We start from the raw sequence: 21593 nt of genomic DNA, 5'->3' as shown, positions 1-21593 counted from the left end.
GTTTATATCTTTAATGCTATTTTTGGGTTATTTACATAACAATCCTTAACTCTTAAAGCTTCTGCTGAAGAAGGATTCCCAACAAAAATGCAGTTTTCCTCAAATCAGCCACAAAAGAAGGCCATTGATTTTCCAACTCTTTTAGTTCTTGGCTTGCTTTTGTTTGGCCATCCACGACATAGGACTTGTCTTTCTTCACAGCTTCGTACTCTTCCATGAACCCTATGGTGTCCAAGACACATTCCTTCTTTTGCGTCTGAAGAGATGATAGTTTGATTCCACAGTCTTCAAATTCTTCTTCTTTGCTTTCTAATTCAGCCTGCAATCTAGTGATCTGCTCCTTCAGTTTAATCATATAATCCTCAGTTTTGCAGATTTCAGACATAAGATGAGAAAATTCTTTGGATTTCTTGATGAACGGAGTCTATTTTGCCTCAAATAAGGCCGTAAGAGGAAGGTTCTTCTTCAGAAAATTGGGTGGACAAGAAGTTGAGTGTATTCTCAAGGTGATTAGTTTGTTCTTCATAGTTAACTATCTGATGGAGATCCATTTTCAATGAGTGTGTTCTTCAGAAAAATGGGTGGACAAGAAGTTGAGTGCATTCTCAAGGCGATGAGTGTGTTCTTCAGAGTTAGCTATCTGATGAAAATCCATTTTCAATGAAGATTCTATGTCAGCAAAGGCCTTGGCCACCTTGTCATCTTCAAGAGCAGCAATTTTTGAAATATAAGGCAGGCCAAATTCCAAGTCAGAACCATCCTTCATTATTTGAAGTAATCTAATAAGACCATCATCAATGGAGATCTCTCTTTGATTGACCATAATTTGACCCTGAAGCAAGTGAAATGAAGCATTAATTTGCTAACTATCATATACTGACTAATTGATGATCAAATTGTGCCATTATCGCATTAGTATATGACAGTTTTAAATAATAAAATTAGATCCCAAAACTGATGCAATGCAATGAAGGCTTACTTATGCAGATTGATCAGTAAGAGCAGAGCTCCTTGATTCCATTTCCATGTGAGTAGTTAAAGTTGCTATTTGAGGCTTTTGGGGAGAAGAGATTAAGGAGATCTAAGAGCATAGAAATAGAAAAATTAATCTGAATGGAAATCACTAATGTATCGATAGTGCAAACATATCAAAAACCGAATATTTACTAGTGGACAGGTCATTCTAGTAACAAATAGTGGAATCCATAATGCCATTTCGTTTGATGTTTCTTTGGAATAACATTCATTGTTAGGTTCTTCAACTCTTTGAGGAGCTTCGTTGGAACTTCTACTTTCTCCAAGCGCTTGTTGATCACCCATTCCCTTTCCACATAACTCCTAAGGAAAGGAATGAATAAACAAGACATGAACTTGAAGCTAAAATATTGAATGGCGAAAGCTTACCTTAGAAGTATTTAATGTATAAGGTTTTTCAATTTTTGGTTTTGATTAAGTTGAAGACATTGGTTTGTCATATTTCTCTAACGAAGGACCTTCTCTAAAAGCTGCCTTGAGATTCTGCACAACACAACAAATTATCCTAAATGAAGATAAACATGACAAAAGCAACTGAAAGTTACGTCTTCTTATCATAAATTCAACCCGTATCAGGAAGCACACAATCTTCTCACATGCGGAGGCTCAGATTTTGAAGGAATGGCAAATGTTGTTGTTGACTCGTCTGATTTAGAACCTTGGTGAACACTTAGCCCCGTTGTTTCTCTAGCAATCTATTCCACAGTACAGATTAGTAAACTAGTTTGATGTTCTTTAAGTGTTATCTCTTTATTTTCTTTACTCGCTCTCCCTTCGGATCTATACACAAGTCACATTCTTAAAAAACAATGATAGTCTATTTTGTAAATCACATTATATAAAAAGACAGACTATTAAATACTGTCTTTCAATTTATCCTTTTGCTATTTTTTATGTAAGAGACGGTATATGAGAAAGATGATTGTTTTTTAAGATGATGCATATTTAATAAATATAAATTGAAAATTTTTTCCTTTTACAGTTTGTTGGTATCTTAAATCAGTTTTAACAAGTCTACTGTTAGTGTCAACTTTAATAACCAAGTCGTGCATTAGAGGCTTTTACCAACTCTTATGGATATATAAAACAAAATCTTTACTACTAAAAGACCATTTCTACTTCAACAATGCAACATAATTTTTTTTTTTGGGGGGGGGGGGGACAGTGTGTGTAGGTGTGTGTCTACATATATATATATGTATGTATGTATGTATCAACGAATGTATTAATTGAAGAGTAGCCCTTACCATGGCTGAATTAGATGATGCGGTTATAGAGTTTTTCTTCAACAATTTCATTGGTTGATGCATTGGTGATCTATGAAGCCCATAACAGATGAATAGGTTACTAAAAAGGTTTAAATAATTAAGAAGCAAAAATTTGGCAAATTACTCTTTTGTTTGTGTGTTGTGGAGTCTATTTTAGCGTTTTCCTCTGATATTTCCTTACTCTAAACATCAACAAAAAATATATATAAAGAAGATAAACTAAATTTTGACGTTACTGATAACTATAGTAAATCTCAGCACACAGAACAAAAGTCTTAATTTATCTAAAACAAATGAATAAGACTGAGATAAGACAGATATCATTAGTTTCTTAAGTCTGCTAAGTTATAGAAAAGTATAATACATTTATGTGTACACATTTTGCCAAATTTGGTGAACCATTTTTCTGCTGCGGCATTGTTGAATCTTTTCCATTATATTTTTGTGATCCCTCTTCTTCAATCTGAAAAATAATATATACTACCTCCAGTCCTAAATATAAGAGCTAGTTGGCGGTCTTAAATATAAAATCTCAATCCACTTTGTCTCTTAATTTTATAGTATGTTGTCAAAAATATCCCCATTGATTGTAAGATATTTTCACCCAAGTGTAGTTCTAATGTATATGATTGAATAAGAGTAATTTAAGGAAGTCAACACATTTGTTACAAATAAATGTCTTAACTAATTTTCTTAATATCCCTAAATTAGTTATCTAGTTCTTATGTCAAGGACCGAAGGTAGTATTAGTTTACTATCGTATCAACTTTGATTAAGGATGCATCAAAGGCTTACTTGTGAAGATTGATCAGTAATAGCAGAGCTCCTTGATTTGATTTCCACATCAGTGGCTGAAGTTGCCCTTTGGGTAGAAGAGATTGAAGAGATCTAAGAGCATAGAGATAGAAAAATTAATCTAAATGAAAATCAATAATGTATCAATCCTCAGTAGTGCAAATACACTAAAAACCAAATGTTTACCAGTGGAAAGGTCATTCCAGAAGTAGACGGTGGAATCCATAATGCAATTTTGTTTGATGTTTCTTTGGAAGAACATTCATTGGTAGGTTCTTCAATTCTTTGAGGAGCTTCATTAGAGCTTCTACTTTCTCCAAGCACTTGTTGATCATCCATTAATTCCTTTCCATATAACTCCTACGCAAAGGAATGAATAAGCAGCAAGACATCTATTTAAAGAAAAAATGAATGCAGCAATCTTACCTCTGAAGGATTTGAATAAGCTGATGAACTTGCTTGGTCATATTTTTCTAATGAAGGATTTTCTCCAAAAGCTGCTTTGAGATTCTGCACAACACCAAACGATGTGTAGGTTTAATATTCCTATGACAGTAACATTGCATATAATACTACTTCCCATGCTTAATATAAGACAAAATCGACTAATTTGAAAAAAATTAAGGAAGCTTAAAACTATTTAATTATAGCAAATGTTACATGATATCTCTAAAATACTTATGTATATCATTACATTATATATATCAGTTTATAAGATGAGAAAATTAGTTTGGAGAAAAACAAGAAATATAATATTTTAAAGTAATTTATTTAACTTCCTTAATCTCCTTAAATTAGTTAATTGAATCTTATATTAAGATATTATATCTTCTGTATAATGCTAACATTTTGCAAATATCAGGTCCTATTGCATAGGTTTGCAGTTCTTACACACACTGAGAGATAAGTGAAGTTGTTTGTTCAGGATTCACTGTCAAATTGTCTGAATTAGATGATAGAGTGACAATTTCAAGTATATCAAAATATGAAATTATTGAACAAGTCCATTTGCTGCTCTTTTGCTACTACGTAAACTAACAGTATGTTAATAGAGGGAAAATATTTTGTTGGTTTCTTAAATCAGTTTTAACCAGATTACCTATAGAGTCAACTTTGATAACCAAGTACTCTACATCTGAGGCTCCTACCAACTCTTGTAGATAAAAAACAAATTCCTATCAACACATTTCCGCTTCCACATTACTCCATACTTAAAAATGCTCAACAAATATATACAAGTGTGAAAGCATTTGTCGACAAAAGACCCTTATACCCTATCGGACTTTGATGATGGAGTTCCTGCTGTATTTGAAGTAAAAAGTTGTTCTTCCACAATTTCATTTGCTGATATCTCAGTATTCTGTATAGCCCATAAAATATGAATAAGTTGTTAAAGAAGTTCAGTTAATCAAGAAGAAAGTCATTTATTAATTAAGGAATAGGCTTAATGAAAATACAAGTGAAAGCATTTGTTATGGAACGAATCTGACAATATTAGAAAAAGAATTTGTTTTCAGGAATGTGTTGCTAGAGAAGTTCAATTCATCAACAAGCATAAGTTTGTACCTTTGTCAAATTTGGTGGGCTAATTTTCTGCTTCTCTATTGTGGAGTCTTTCTAAACACCCCTTGGATGCCTCTTAACTCTAAACAATCAATCACAAAAAAAAAAGGGAGATAAATTGAGTTGAAGTATATCTAATAAACTTTGTATATCCTAGCCCACAAAGAAGAAAAAAAGGTTCTAGATTCATTAGTGTCCTGCACAATTTGGGACAGAGGAAGAAGACAACAAGTGAGAAATAAATTTGTTGGCTTCTTTAAAGTTTGTTGATTGTAGAAAAGTATAATGTGTGTACATCAGCTCCATCTTGAGTACTACTTTTCTGTTCTGATTGTTTCTTGTCTCTCTCACGAGCTTCCTGAAATTCTTCTCCTTCCCTCTAAGCAATGACAATAAAGAAATTAATGAGTTGAAGTCATCAAGAAAGATAGTAACCTTTGCCCATAAAAGTAGGGGAACTATTGAATTTCTAACAAAGTTAGTAGAAGTCTGGCACTAACCTCGAAAGCCCATTTACTAAAAACAATATTTTTTTGTGCAGATGTCATTATCCACTAAGTTGCTTTGGTCTTGCAGTGAATTATCACAAAGCTCAAGTACTGCGCAAGCAAAATAACAATCTCATTATTATTATGAGAAGAAATCATCTATGGCAATTAGCAATTGTGATTAACTATGTATATGTGAATTCTTACTCTCAGAGGAGCTGACATTAGCAGTTAAAGGGATACTGTTACAACCACGCGCAACACAGATTTTCATGGTTTGGAAATCAATTCGTTGATAGATTGTATGAAGACTTGGAAAATTTACCAGTCTCATTGCAAGTAAATTTGGAAGCACATCCTCAATGACCAAATCTTGTAGCACCCCCTGCTTCCATTCAAATACTTGCGCAAGCTCAGGAGCATCTTCTATCTCCAACATCCAAAGTATTAGAAGTTTAGCACATATGGAGATGGAGAAGAGGCATATTGACTTCTTGCACTTCTGCACTACAATTGTACTTAGCTTGGAGAAACATGATTGATGTAGATCCAAAGCATTTTGCTGATTCCCTTCATCGTGCTCGATGATGCTCACCAGCTCTTGGCAGTCTGATATGGCTAGCCTTCTCAATTCTGGCATGCTTCTTGTGGTACGTGCAGACATTATGAACTTCAACTGTTTACATTCTTCAAATTCTAGCCCGGAAAGGTTTCGAAAGCTCAAATGGTTTTTAGGTCCCACGTATATATCCCTTAGATCAGGCAACTCTTGCAAGTTCAGAAGTGCCTTACCTTTCTCTTTGAAAGATAATGCCTGTAAGAATATTATTGAGATATGTTAGTATTAAAGAATCTCTTTAGGTGATGGATTATAAACTAGAGAAGCAAGCTGGAAAGAGGTTTACCTTTCTCTTTGAGAGATCTTCTTGTCTTTTGTGTCCACCAACTAAGAAATCTATAAAAATTTGGGGAAGTTGTGAACATCCTTTAACACTAACATCTTCTAGATGTAAACCTCCGCGTAATAGTTTTCTGCCCAAATTTACATCTCCACATAAACTTGCTTTAAGTTTGGAAACATAGAGTGCACATTCATATGACCATGACTATTAACACCCCTTGTCTATTATTATATGCTCCAGTTTATTGCACCCCTGGACTTCCAATTTTTCCAGCAACGTTAGGTATGAGGCAATGGATATGGTAAAGAGTGATATTAACTCGGGAAATCAAGTTATCTCAATCTTTCTCAAATTGGATTGATATGATGGTGATGACAAACATCCATGAACTGTACTTGCTACACGCTTCGCTTTTGATGCCTTGCTCAATACAAACATGTCAATTCTTTCTCTTCTTTTCCTTGGTAAACACATATGAATTCAATAAAATAAAAAAGAGTTTCAGGTTCTATACAGAGCTTGCGAAGCCCAAGAAGAATTCAACAGAAATTGCATTTAACTTTACTGACAATTTATATACACATAAATATTTTAACTTCTCCCCTAATTTTTCTCATATTGTAAACAAAAAGAAATGCTAGCTTTGAAAATAAAATAATTATAAGTTCAAACTGAAATTTCCATCCCTCGCCTTTTCGATTCTTTTCTATTTAAAAATCACCTATAGGACACAATTATATATTAAAATATACAATTGTGCCCACCTAGAGGCCACATCTATGTTAAAAATGATTAAGAATTTGAATATAATGCTCTAAATACCTCAGTAAATAAGAAAATGAAATAATGAGGGAAAATTTAACAATATAAATGACATTAAGTGGAAGTCAGATGTGAAAATGTAACTTGCACGTAACACATGACATATTTTTGGACAGGTCATCAAAATTAATAATATGTGTGACCTACACATACACACAAAGCTTCAACAAGGAGAAATCTTTACAAAGTAATACTATCTCTGGTTCTTAATATAAGAGCTCATTTGATTTTTATTTTGATTCTAAATATAAGATCCCAATATATTTTGTCTCTCATATTTATTCATTTCTTTTCCAGGGTAGTCCTTGTAATAATGATAGTTTTAACTAATACACTGGATTAGAAGAATATTTAGGAAATACAACACTTATTTATTATAAATAACTAACTTAACTAGTTTTTTTAATATACTCAAATTAGTCAACTAACTCTTATATTAAGGACTAGAGGTAGTAGGTTTTATCTCTTCTGATATTCACAAACTAAGAAAAACTAGTTGGAAAGAGGCTTAACTTTGCTTTTGAGATATCTTCTGTTTTTCGCACATTAACAGATAAACCCATAATAGTATTTATGAGAAGTTGTGAGCAGTTTTTCAAACGAATATCTTGCAAAGATAATGCCTTCATAGTGTAAGTTTTGATGCAAAAACTAACCATATTTGGTACACCTTCAAGTTCTAGTTCTTTCAAGGCTGGGAAATTCAGTTCGATGTGAACATTATCATGCCTCTGATTGGAATGACATTTTCCAAACACATATTGCAACTTTTCAGCATTGAAGACTGTGACTCGCTTTAGGTTGGAGAAGATATAATAATCATTCATATGATTGTGAATATGTCCCTCATCTCTTACTATATGCTCAAGTCCACCATACTTGCTAATTATCAATTTTTCCAACAATTTCATTGATGAGGCAATGGATAGGGTAAAAGGTGAGTTCAACTCAGAAAATCCCTCTAGTCTCATCTTTCTCAAATTCTTGCATGGATATAATGGAGGTGTAAAAGGTCCACCAGCCCTACCGAGATGTTTCTCCTTTGATGCCTAAGTTACATTCAAGTATTTGTCAGTATGTCATTACATTACAAAATTACAATCATAGCAAGAAAAACAAATGAGAGATACATACCTGAGTATGGTCTGGTTGATTGGCCTTGGAAACAGATGGTTCACCAATAGTTAAGGCACTGGCGTTTGCAGATAAACAACACAGTGGGCCCCATGATTTCTGCACCTGGGAAGGCTGTGGCAGATAATATTCTGGATATATGTTGATGAATTTTGGTACGTTTGCGACTTCTATTTCTTGTAATGAGGGGAGTATGATTTCCTTTTTCATTTGACACATTCCTTCCTCCTCTAAACATTGCCAAAATATGTATTTTAGCTCATTACAACCATGGATTTTCACACTTTCTAACTCTTTGCATGGAAAAATTGGCAATATAAATTCCAATTTATGACATTCTTGGACATTGAGAAACTTCAATTTTGGAAACATTGAGTGATGGATCTTTTGATTTGGATCTTGATCATCATCTACTTTCTGCTTTGCTGATCTCTCATCATCACTTATTAGGCATTTCAGGTTTGAGCATCTTCTTATGTACAAAATTTTCAATTGCTTTGGACTTTCAGCTGTGGATAGATGAAAAAGATTTGCCATTGAACAATCATATAACTCAATAGACTTCAAATTACTTAGCACTAGTTTGTACTTCAATAATGTGCCTTCTAGTTCAGTACAACCACTTAAGTATAGCTTCTCTAGCTGCTTGAGAAAGTCATTAGGAAAATCACCATAACATAATTCCCTCACATGCATATTGCAACTTAACTAAGTTGATGAAGATGGTTGCGTCATACTGAATTCCACTTGTATTGATGAGGCATTATATTGCAGGCCAAGATTTCAAAGAAAGCCTAAGTAAACCATTCATGCCTTCATCCTCTTTAGGATGAACCATCTAAGGAGCAAGATTTGTCCATCTTTTTTCATCACATCCAGTTAAATCAAGAATCTCTGCTCTTGTTGCTAGGGATTTAATTGTGCTTTCAGACAAGATCCCTTTTAACTTAGTTGAATTGAAATATTTTTTTGTTGAAGCATCCAATTGAGAAGAACGCGGGTTGGAATAGTTGCATTCTATATGATATAGTTCAAATTCTTGATGAAGATCTATAGTTTTAGAAGGCTTTATTTTAGTGTCAAGAGTTTCATGATTTGAAACGTAATACAATGCTTCAAGTTTTGAGCATCTCCCCATCACTTCAAACGGATTATTCCCTTTGATTGACCAAGCCCAGCAACCTCAATTTCTCTAGTTGGCTAACATCATTTGGCAGTTCAATAATGGAACAATCAGTCAATTCAAGAGTCTGGAGTTTTTTAAGGTTTTGCAAAGTAGATATATCATCTAGCTCCCAATTTGTTAGGGACAGTGTGTGGATATTTCCAAGTGAATGAATTGATTTTGGTAGTGACAAGACCAATGTTCTCTGAAATTTAAACTTAGAACACAAAAGCTTTTCTCTAAGTACCTTCATACCTCCAAAGAATGCCTCAGGAACTTTCACAGAACGACTTGCATTATTTATCCATACTAAAAGAACCCCAGTATTGCTGCCCTCAAAAAAATTGGAGAAGTCATCTATCGTCCAAGATGAATATTTTACATTCTCCTTCAATTCTGTCACAGACAATGAATATTTTATATTGTTCTTTGATTTTTGAGTCTTTTCACGTGCTATCTGTTGAGCTGCATCGCAAATCACATCGTGCATCTTTACAGATCCTTCTCTAGCAGTCAACAATAAAGCAGAACATACGACTGTGTTTTTATTAAAAGCACCTCATTTCTTGCTTCGCAGTAGCTGTCAACATTTTCAGAAAGCCCCAAACCTATAGCAATTCTGATTAAAAGTTCTACAGGTATTTCATAGGCCCTTGGAAATATTGAATGTATAAAGATGAGATCTTGGGCTCCCGTATCTAGATGGTTGATGCTCATTTTCAGAGAATTATTAAACTCTTTCGCTTCATCATTTTTCCCATGCCTTAAGGATGAATCTTTTTTGTTGCTGTAAAAGCATCCTCCCATTCATTTGGATCCCATTTCCTGAGTTTTTTGCCATTGCTACAACTATAACAGGTAATCTTCCACATTCATTCACAATTTTTGATGCCAACAATTTCAAGTTATTAGGACAATCTTTCTCACTTTCACTAGCATGATATAGGAAGAGATTCGCTGCATCTTCCTGAGGTGAGGTCTCTAGTTTAATGGTCTTTTGGCATCCCATGCTTTTACAAATTGTCTCATCACGTGTGATTAGCGAAATGCTACATCGGCCCTGGTTATATATGCCATGGTGAATAGTTGAATACCTTTGTTCTCGAGTTTGAGCTCTTCCCAGACATCATCAAGTATTATGAGTATATTTCCAGCATTAGCAATTCTGATCCACATTTGTTCTGCGTGTGTTAAATGCTTGTCATCCTCTAACTTGAATTCCAATTTCTCTGCAACTTCATCTCGAATCTTCTTTTCATCAACAGGGTTAGGCATTTCAACAATTGCCTTTGAATTTTCAAGTTCCTTCCCAACTGCTTTTGCCATTGTGGTTTTCCCGGATCCTCCCATTGCTTGCAGTCCAATACTATGTATATTGTCATCTTTCAGCTTCTCCCTAAGTTGTTCAAAAACTGAGGTTCTCCTGTTAAAATGTATAAACTCTTGAATAGAACTCCATGCCTGGACGGTCAGCTGCATGTGCAACTTGTGAGAAGCTCTCAGCTTTCTCTATTACTTTGGGAATCTTTTGCACAATGTGCTCTAATTTCTTTGGCAGTGAATACAGTGAAAACCAATCAGTACGGAAACCAAACCATTTCTCTGGTCTTGTTTCTTGCTGAATAAGGTTGTTGGCTTTTTGAACCCAGTGCTTAACTTTAGGCTCAATTTCAGTCTCATTTCTTCTTTTGGCTTCTTTTATCTTCATGTCCACACTCTCCACCGCAGCTGACAATTCTCCTTGTTTCTCTTCAAAGTCAGCTGCATAACTCTTGTAACAGCACATTTTGTTGCAGCAACACTGCTAGCAGCAATATCCGCCATAAATAATGAGATTACAATTTCAAAAACAGCAAGATCATATCATGATACCTGAGGCACACAGCTACTATGATCCGAGATTTGAATAGCATAAACAACAAATCATAGTAATCAAAATCTTAGTATTCATATTTCGCAACCTCTTTATTTTGGACGAAACAATCCATTGACCTTAGAATGTTTTCCATAACAGTGGTAGGTTGATACCAAAAACGCATTATTCCATCATCAAAAAGAAACCAAAAAGTGAAGAATGTGACGGGGAAGAAGTGAAAAAATATAGTAGCTTTGGCTCTTAATATAAGAGAGTAGCTGACTAATTTAAGGTGACTAAAAAAGTTTATTAAATTAGTTATTTATAATAAATATATGTTATCTTTTCTAAAATAGTCTTGCTAATTATATGTATTAGTATAATTTAATTTTATGAAACTTTTAACATTTGCAACTACTAGAAAGACTAGTTTGAAAAAAAAATAGATAAATATGATAGACAAAATGGACTGAGATCTTATATTTATAATCCAATTGAATGTCAAATTAACTCTTATATTAAAGATCGGAGGCAGTATGAAAAAAAAATCAAAATATTGAGTAAGGGGTGGGAGCGAAGCTAAAAAGAAAAATTGGGTAAAGTCTAAAGTCAACTTGAAAAAAAAATTAAAAATGTAAATTTGAAACAAAAATGTTAAGAAAATTAAATATATATAAAAAAAAAAAAAAAAGAATACACAGACACATTTGTTTCTTGGGAAAATCACAAATAAAGACCCTCGAATTAGCAAATCACTCTATGGTCACCTGAATATGCTAAATTGCTATGAGGGACCCGGTCCCAAATTGTAATTATGAAATCATGGCCAAATTACCAAAATACCCCTCTTTAATTTTTTTTTTAAAAGAAAGCCACTGCCTCACCGGAATCCGGCCACCGGCGCCGGAGCTCCGGCGGCCGGCCGCCGGGGTCCGGCGCCGGCGGCCGCTTCTGGCGGTCTTCCTTTGTTTTTTTTTTTGAAACTGTTTTTTTTTTTAAATTGGAGGGAAGTGAGGTTGGGGGGATTTGATCCCCCAACCTAATGCTTCCCAAAATAAGGAATGACCATTGAGCCAACAAATTTTGTTAACATTATGATGCAAAAAAAAAATATAAGTTAACTCATTTACTCTTGTTCCAGGTGATAACAACAATACATTTGGAAATAACAAGTTCTGATTGTAAAATAACACGTCTGAAATAAAATTTAACAATATGTTTTTTTTATAACAATAAATTTTGTTGCAGGCAATAACAACAATACATTTAAAAATAACAAGTTCTGATTATAAAATAACAAGTTTGGGATTAAAATTTAACAACACGTTTTTTTTTTATAACAACACACTTTATTTCAAGTGATAACAACAATACATTTAAAAATAACAAGTTCTGATTATAAGATAATAAGTCTAGGATTAAATTTAACAACATATTTTTTATAACAACACACTTTGTTTCAAGTGATAACAACAATACATTTGGAAATAACAAGTTCTGATTATAAAATAACAAGTCTGGAATTAAAATTCAACAGCACCTTTTTTTTTATAACAATTAATTATTTTATACTTTTGGAAATAAATTATTTATAACTTATAAAAAGTACTTGTAATCTATTTAATTTGCTAAAAAAATAATTTTATCTCCAATTTATAATCAGAACTTGAAGTATAATTTTTTATAGATTAAAAATACTTTTTATTGTTCTAATTTATAAATAAAATTTAGGGAAAATGGCAACACACTTTTTTAATTTTTTTTTAAAAATTTTTAATCTATATATCTATACAACTTATTATAAATCAAACTACTTCTTATAAATTATAAATAGTACAATTTATTGTGGATTAAAAATACTTTTTGACTGCTTAAATTTATAAATGAAATTTATCTCTAATTTATAATTAAAAATACTATTTTATTCTTTAAATATAAAAACTATTTTTAATATTTAAAGAATGAAATAATATAAAATTTATACTATGATTAATAAATCAAAAATGCCTTATTATAAATACTTTATAATTTATAAGAAGTAGTTTGATTTATAATGAGTTGTATAGATATACAGATTAAAAAGTATTTTTTTAGAGAAATAAATATATTAAAAATATTTTTTATAAGTTATAAATAATTTATTTTTTAAAAGTATAAAATAATTAATTGTTATAAAAAAGTGTTGTTAAATTTTAATCCTAGACTTATTATCTTATAATCAGAACTTGTTATTTTTAAATGTATTGTTGTTATCACTTGAAACAAAGTGTATTGTTATAAAAAAAATATATTATTAAATTTTAATCCCAAACTTGTTATTTTATAATCAGAACTTGTTATTTTTAAATGTATTGTTCTTATTGCCTACAACAAAATTTATTGTTATAAAAAAAACATATTGTTAAATTTTTATTCCAGACGTGTTATTTTACAATCAGAACTTGTTATTTCCAAATGTATTGTTGTTATCACTTGGAACAAGAGTAAATGAGTTAACTTATATTTTTTTTTGCATTATAATGTTAACAAAAATTTGTTGGCTCAATGGTCATTCCTTATTTTGGGAAGCATTAGGTTGGGGGATCAAATCCCCCCAACCTCACTTCCCCCCAATTAAAAAAAAAAACAAAGGAAGACCGCCGGAAGCGGCCGCCGGTGCCGGAGCTCAGGCGGCCGGCCGCCGGCAGTGGCCGGAAGCGGCCGCCGGAGCTCCGGCGCCGGTGGCCGGATTCCGGTGAGGCAGTGGCTTTCTTTTAAAAAAAAAAAATTAAAGAGGGATATTTTGGTAATTTGATCATGATTTCATAATTACAATTTGAGACCGGGTCCCTCATAGTAATTTAGCATATTCAGGTGACCATAGAGTGATTTTGCTAATTCAAGGGTCTTTATTTGTGATTTCCCCTTGTTTCTTTTGTGAGCTTTGTAGGTTTAAATTGAAACATCTAATAATATAGACATTTCCTATCTTAATTAAAAAAAAAATTTAAGTTAGAATAATATCAAAACTATAAATCTCGTTGGTTTCGCCATAAGCCATAACAATGTCATGACAAATAGTCTGATTTCCGCAGCGACTTCAAATTTTACAAAGTAAAATAACTTAACCTTTATTGCATTTTATCTTAATTATATGGATCTTCTCTCCACTTTGACAAGGTATACTTAAATTCTAAACCATTAACTCCATTAAGAATATTTTTAAAGGATACTTTTTCAATTAAGATTTATATTAAATATTATTTATCATAATAAATTACCAATCTTGAAAATAATTTAAGAGATTTTTTTCCTTTTCCTTAATTTTATCTTTTATTTTTGCAAATATCTGAGTAATTTAGTTAAGGTGTGCATAAAACAATTGATTGAAAATTTAATTAATTCTTAAATAAATATAAATGTTTGCAACTAAAATTTTGTTTAAAAGTTTCAAATTATAAATTTAAATAATTTATAGAATGACCCAAAGTTACATCGTTTATACTATATGATAAAAAAATGTGTTTAAAATATTTTTTATCCACTTTAGAAGAAGGGAGAATTCCATTTAAATCTAGCTAAAATACTAAAATTTAAAATTAGGTTTACACTTTGAACAAATCTCTAATCAAGTCAAGAGGCCTAATTAGGAATTTATAAATATTGTTAAAAATCTAGATTACCCCTCTATAATTATAATATGAGTTGTTACCTTTATATTTTTCTTCCTCACAAAAGTTTTTCCTTAAATTTTTTTTTTGGCCAGATTTTCTTGAAATTTGAAAATAGTAATTTTTAGTGAATGACAAGAAATTACAACACAATCTTGGATTCACATTAAAAATTACTCCAACACCATCATCAATGTAATAGTGCAGGTAACTAATAGATTTTAATTTTGGATGGGCTTAATTTCTTCTCAGTTTTAATACTGATCCATCCTCCAAATATTTTATACACACACATACAATTTTTTTATTAAACTCGTATATTTTTTTAATAGAACACACATATTTTAAGAATGAAAAATTTTTCAGACGACAAACCTTTTACAGATTTTGGATTGAGGACCATGTTATAATTTATTATTTTCATATTTTAAGAAAAAAATTCATAAGGGAGAAAACATATAAGTATTAGCTCATATTTTAATTATAGAGGGCATTTTGATCTTTTAACAACATTCATAAATCTCTAATTAGACCTCTTGGCCTAATTAAAAATTTATTTAAAATGAAGGCCTAATTTTGAATTTCAGTATTTAACTGGTTTTAAATGGGATTTTTTCTTAAAAGAAACCTCAATAACTAAATTTTAATAAATGTGATGAAAAATTAAAATTATAAAATTTTATATCATAATCAAAACTAATATTGTGACATTTTAGAAAATCTAAAAATATATGTATTGAATTATAAATAAATGTATAAATAATTTGCATATATGTTAGGAAGGAGGGGTATTTTGATAAAAATAAAAAATTTAAAAGTTAAAGTTAACGATTAATTAATATTTAATTGGATGAGAATAGAATCTCAAATATATAATCGATATTTGTATAATATACAATTTAATTTCAAGAAATGTTTATATTTCAAAATAAAGGAAGATTTATGTAATTTACTTTACTATATTTTAGCAGTAATTTTCCTTGGTCATCTCAAACAAGGTTTTTTTTTTTTTTAAATTGTATCTCTCATCTTCATCTAGATGTCAACATAAATAGAAAGAGCGGAGGGAGGGGTAAGATGGAGGGAGGAGATTTCATGACACATGAACCATGGATTAGTGACAACATATTTCATGATGTTCCTTCAATGAATCAGTCGCAAAATAAGAATAAATTAGTTATTCTTTAAGTTAGTAATGAGTATTTTTCATTGCTAATTTTGGTTGTTATATATTCTGTGATGAAATTAGTGATGGAATGTCGACAGATTATTTGCAACAGAGTAATGGCATTATTAATTTTAATCACAGAATTAGCGAAATTCTATTGCTAGTTTATTGTTTTTTTTTTCTTTTTGCGAAAGACATTGATTTGAGAGCTTACAATATTAATATTATGAAATTCTATGCATACCTCTTGTCCAATTATTTGAGACTCTCTGACAAGATGCCCTCCTTCTTGCTTCTTGGCTTCCTGCTTTGACCCTAATTATAAAAACAACATTGATTTAAATGTTGAGAAAAATTAAGGAAATGACCTAAAGTGTAATCACGTAAGTATTTAGAATAAAAATAAGGAAATTTGAGAAAATTTGCTTATTGAAAGGTGAAGAGATTTTAAATTAAAATATTAGTATTCTGTATGTTGTGGAGTCTCGATAGTTTATATGCATAAAAATTTGTCAACTCCTTTTTACTAGTAAATTTTTTAATGAAGGTACTTTCCTTCAAGTTTTTCTCTGAAAATAATCATGTTAATAATACAAAAATTGGATATAATCATGTTCAAACTTTAATTTTTATTATTATATGAGATTAAAGGTAGAAACTCACTGAAGTATTATAAGACTTTTTTCACTGTTTTTTTTTTTTAATGAACAAAAGGACGGTAGAAAAAGACTTCGGTTAGAGCTCTTAATAAGAGGTCCCGACCTTAAAAAGCTAATCCTTAATGGGTTATGATCTAAAAAAATGGCTTTTTTTAGAATCGGCCTATCATAAAATTATTTTATTATTAAAGCTCAGTCTTCATACATGCGGATGTAGAACCAACCCATGGGCCTTCATATCATTTTGTTAAATTTCAACTTTTTTTAACCATTTTGGAATATAAAAAAATAAACAACAAATCTCTTAGAATTAAATAAAGTATCATACTATTGTTCAAACTTTCAAAACTAATACAAACTAAACCTTAACCAGTAATGCTGTATGCAAAGAACCTCAAATATTAATAAACTATTGTGAATACTTGAAAAAAGTAAATAAAGTAGATGTTAAAAAGATAAAAATTAAGAACAACTACGTGATTATTATCTTCATCTTCATCGTTATCATTAGAATCAACAATACTTACTTGTTATTCACAACAAATAAGCTTTTTTTAATAGCAAAAATATCGAGGTTTTCGTTTCATCACCATCATTAAAGTAAAAACATGCCACCAGTTACATATCTAAGTTTTTGTCCCCCCAGTTAAGAGGATTGCCTAGCATCACTCACACAAAAAAAAAAATAGTGATTAATGAATAATAATGATAGGTTATTTTAAATTTATTATATTTTAGTATTTAAAAGATAGGTAGGCTTAAATGGGATAGCCCTTACCCTTAACAGGCTAGTCTTTTTATTTTGAAGTCTTAAAAAACTAACTTGTTTAAACTCCTTAGAACACAAGCCTAATTCTTTATTTAAACAGGTTTAAAAAAGCTAACATAATGGGTTTGGATCATTTTGACAGCTCGAACCTTAGTATATAATCAATGTGAAAATAATATACCAGAGCCAAGATGTCCTTTCTTAGCAAATAATTCTATGCTTTCTTTTTGGTTTAGGATAATTTATTATTTGTATTTATAATTCACAATTCAATTGATCATTATTTACGAATTTTTTTCAACATTTCATTATACAAAATTAATTAATTTATAAGTAGTTCACTTTACATCGTATATAACAGTTTTTCGATACATAAGTTCTAACCCACTTTATGTTATTTATAACACAATTTCGTCCCGCATACATGAAAATGAATTTCTAGTAATTTGCAACTCATCTTCCTAATTTACAATACATATTAAAGAAATTGGAAAACTTATATACTTAATATACTTGTTTCCAATTAAATGAAGACGTGTATTATTTTATCCTTGAACCCTCAATTAACTCATGTTAATAATATCTTAAAGTTTTGAAAATTTTAAAAATCGAATTGTACTAATTTGATTGGAGATAAGTATATAAGATTAAGTACATAACTCTTCTCTTAAAATTATTCAATAATTGCAACTAATCATGTGGATTTCACAAATTTTAGGAGAGCTATTTCTCATTTAAAAACAGGAAGAGACTAAGATGAGCCGGTAATCTTAAAACTTAATGGCATATAAAGTCTTATATGCAAGTGAGAAGTTTTACGTGAGTTTGATCTCGTTTATATTTTCATTCAAGTAATTAAACTTAGAGTCATTAGTACTTGTTTTCTTTGTTTTTTTTTTGTGTCAACGTAGTGCTTGTCTCTTCAGATTATATGTAACCAAAAAAAAAAAAAAGACTGTAAGAGTACAACGCCAAGAAAATTTACTGTCCATATATAAATCGGAACCGTGGACAAGAACAAAATCAGAATGATGGACAAAGAGCAAATTATGATGATTGATTGCTCATCCTGTCACGGTTAAATTTGTTAACTTTAGGTGGTAAATTCCCCGGAACTTTGTAAATCATGTTCTTTTTTATCAGACAAAGCAACAGACAACTTAATCAGGCGAACCCGAATTTAAAAAGTTTAACTATAAATGTTTTTTTACGTGGAAAAACAAATTTACCTGTTTTACTATTAAAATTTTAAAAAAATTTTAAAAATCGAATTGTACTAATTTGATTGGAGATAAGTATATAAGATTAAGTACATAACTCTTTCTTAAAATTATTCAATAATTGCAAAATCATGTGGATTTCACAAATTTTAGGAGAGCTATTTCTCATTTAAAAAGACACGAAGAGACTAAGATGAGCCAGTAATCTTAAAACTTAATGGCATATAAAGTCTTATATGCAAGTGAGAAGTTTTACGTGAGTTTGATCTCGTTTATTTTTCATTCAAGTAATTAAACTTAGAGTCATTAGTACTTGTTCTCTTTGTTTTTTTTTTTTTGTCAACGTAGTGCTTGTCTCTTCAGATTATATGTAACCAAAAAAAAAAAAAGACTGTAAGAGTACAACACCAAGAAAATTTACTGTCCATATATAAATCGGAACCGTGGACAAGAACAAAATCAGAATGATGGACAAAGAGCAAATTATGATGATTGATTGCTCATCCTGTCACGGTTAAATTTGTTAACTTTAGGTAGTAAATTCCCGGAACTTTGTAAATCATGTTCTTTTTTTATCAGACAAAGCAACAGACAACTTAATCAGGCGAACCCGAATTTACCATGCTTTAATTTTGATGGAGATAAAGAAAAACAGCAACGACAGCAGTTCTCTCTCTCCCCCCCCCCCCCCCAAAAAAAAAAAAACCAGGCCAGAAGAAGAGAGCCAGAAACTGTACTGGAGAGAAAAATTGAAACAGGAATATAATTTAAGTGAAGCAGACAATTTTTTTTCCTTTTCTTTTTTAAAGAAACAAAGAAAAAGAACTGAAATGAAGAGCACACAATTTTTTCTTTTTTTCTTTTTTGACTTTAGAAAAAAGAAGAGGAAGAAAGGACCTACAAAAAAGAACATAAAAGAAGAGCAGACGATTTATTTTAACACTAAATGAAGAAAAAGAAAAAAGACAACGTACGATTGATGGATGGAAAAACGGCAGAAGAACAATAGAAACAACAGTAACTGGAGAGAAAAATCAATACAGGAATATAATTCAGGTTGAACACAGAATTTTTTTTTTTTTCCTTGTTTTTCTTACACACAAATGGAACGAACACACAAATTGGACAATTGGTGAAAGGAATCGAAACTGCAGAACAGTGGTGATTTGGTGAACAGAGAGAGGCTATCTGTTCAAAATACTTATCATTTGTGTGGAAGTGGGTGGATGTGATCACTATTCAAGACTGACTTTGCTTTTTTTAAGCACTTTCTGATGGGGCTTTGCAAAAGAAAGCCATGAAAAGAAAACGAAAGCATGAACAAGATGGAACAAGATGTTAGAGCTCTGCGCTCATGTGAAGCCGTAGATCCCATGTTCGTCAAGATCTACGCCAATATGAAAGTATCACTTATCTACATCTCACATATACAATTGTGTAAGTATATGAGGAGGCCTTGAAGCCCCCCCCCCCCTCTTTACTGATTATGGGAGTTTGCCAAATAAGTACTTATTCAATCTAACAAGACAAGACCAAATATGTTGACAAGCACTTTTTTAAGGCTCCGTTTGATTGATAGGAAGAATCGGTTGAAATGGACAAGAATAAAAAGAAAGGAAATGGAAAATTTCTAGTTAAAGGTCTGTTTGATAAGTACTAAAATGAAAAATAAATTCATGAAAAATTTTAATTTATGATTGATTTGATAAAAATGGATTGAAAAATTGTGCAATTTTAGCACTTCACCCTGAATAAAAGAATATAATATTATTAAATAAAAAAATCTTTTTAACCTTATAGAGTAATGATATTACTAAAAATATTTAATAATTCAAAAAAATAAATGAATAAAAACATTTTTTGACCGGTATTGATAATAAAAAATTTCCAGATACCAATAATTCCTATGCAACTTTTAAGACAAAATTGAATCTTAATCCAAGTAATTATGTATTTAAACTTATTTTCAAGATGAATTAGGTATCTCAAAATTAAAGGTGGCACAATGTTACCATTCCGCAAAACGTTTGTCAATTTGACAATTCATTGGATAGAAATTGTTAGGCACTGCTAAGTTCTTTGTTCTTTCTTTGGGGTTCTTTTCTGCATGCGACAAACCATTGACAATAAAGTAGAGGACCTGATCAATCACCACTCAAAAATTTGACTTTATTTTATCATTCTGAAACCTTCCTCAAGTTCTTCTAGCAAGAAAATTTCTTCAATTAAAGTATATATTCAGTTCACGTTTTATGGAGCCACTTCCTTTGTTAAGGAGTAGCATACTTAATTATTCCAATTAGTGTTACGGTATTCCTCTAAAAACATGTTGTTTATAACGTTTTTTTAAATCTTTCCCTATGAACTCTGTTATTTCTCAAATTTCCAGTTGTAATTCTGCTCTAAATTGCAGAGGACTCTATATATGTTTTCATACACGAATTGCTGTATATCAGCTTTTGAATATTACTCCTTCATTAACTATTCTCATAAGTTATCTTATTTGATAAAAGCATAGAGATTCGTAAGATCAGGCTTCCATGCTGCATTCGCCTGAAAATAGAGGATTTCAATTTAATAAAAACAAAAAAATCAAGTTAACTTCCTCTTTTTGTTTTTTGGGCCAAAAATACAACTTCATTGGAGAATCGTATAACATTTTTAGCCAACCTCATTTTTAATATTCAATTGCTTTATTTCTTCTCTCTATTAAGATTCTTGATCAAAACATAACAACACAATCATACTTTAAATAAGTGGGATTTTTCACAAACAAAAAGTTAAATCATTTTAATTATGCTACATTAAAAAAGAAGCAATCCAAATTTAACAAGGGATCCTAAAATATTTGATAGCATACCATGAGGCGTTCAATATGAAGACCATGAAGCTCAAACAGTACTCATTCAGTTAGAGGCCCAACAATCCCTCTAGAGTGTGCCTATCAATATTGCAGTAATATACTGCTTTTCTCAAACTAAGTACAGTCCCATCAAAAGTAACTCTTCAGAAATCTTTAAGCATGCTTATAATTTCAAGCAAGTCATAACAGTTTACCAACTTGCAATTTTTCAATAATATACAATCAAGTAGCATAAAA

At 31.0% G+C, this 21593-nt stretch overlaps 1 protein-coding gene across 1 annotated transcript in view; it reads right to left on the bottom strand.

Moving 5' to 3' along the window:
• Positions 1-21593, bottom strand: part of LOC114742482 (probable disease resistance protein At4g27220) — an 89476-nt gene that overhangs the window by 12928 nt on the left and 54955 nt on the right. The gene's annotated exons all lie outside the window — the stretch shown is intronic.

Source organism: Neltuma alba, unplaced genomic scaffold, assembly GCF_004799145.2.
Source record: "Neltuma alba isolate B1F8T4 unplaced genomic scaffold, ASM479914v2 tig00003788_pilon, whole genome shotgun sequence".
Classification (NCBI taxonomy): Eukaryota; Viridiplantae; Streptophyta; class Magnoliopsida; order Fabales; family Fabaceae; genus Neltuma; species Neltuma alba.
This window is presented reverse-complemented; position numbering and strand designations above follow the sequence as displayed.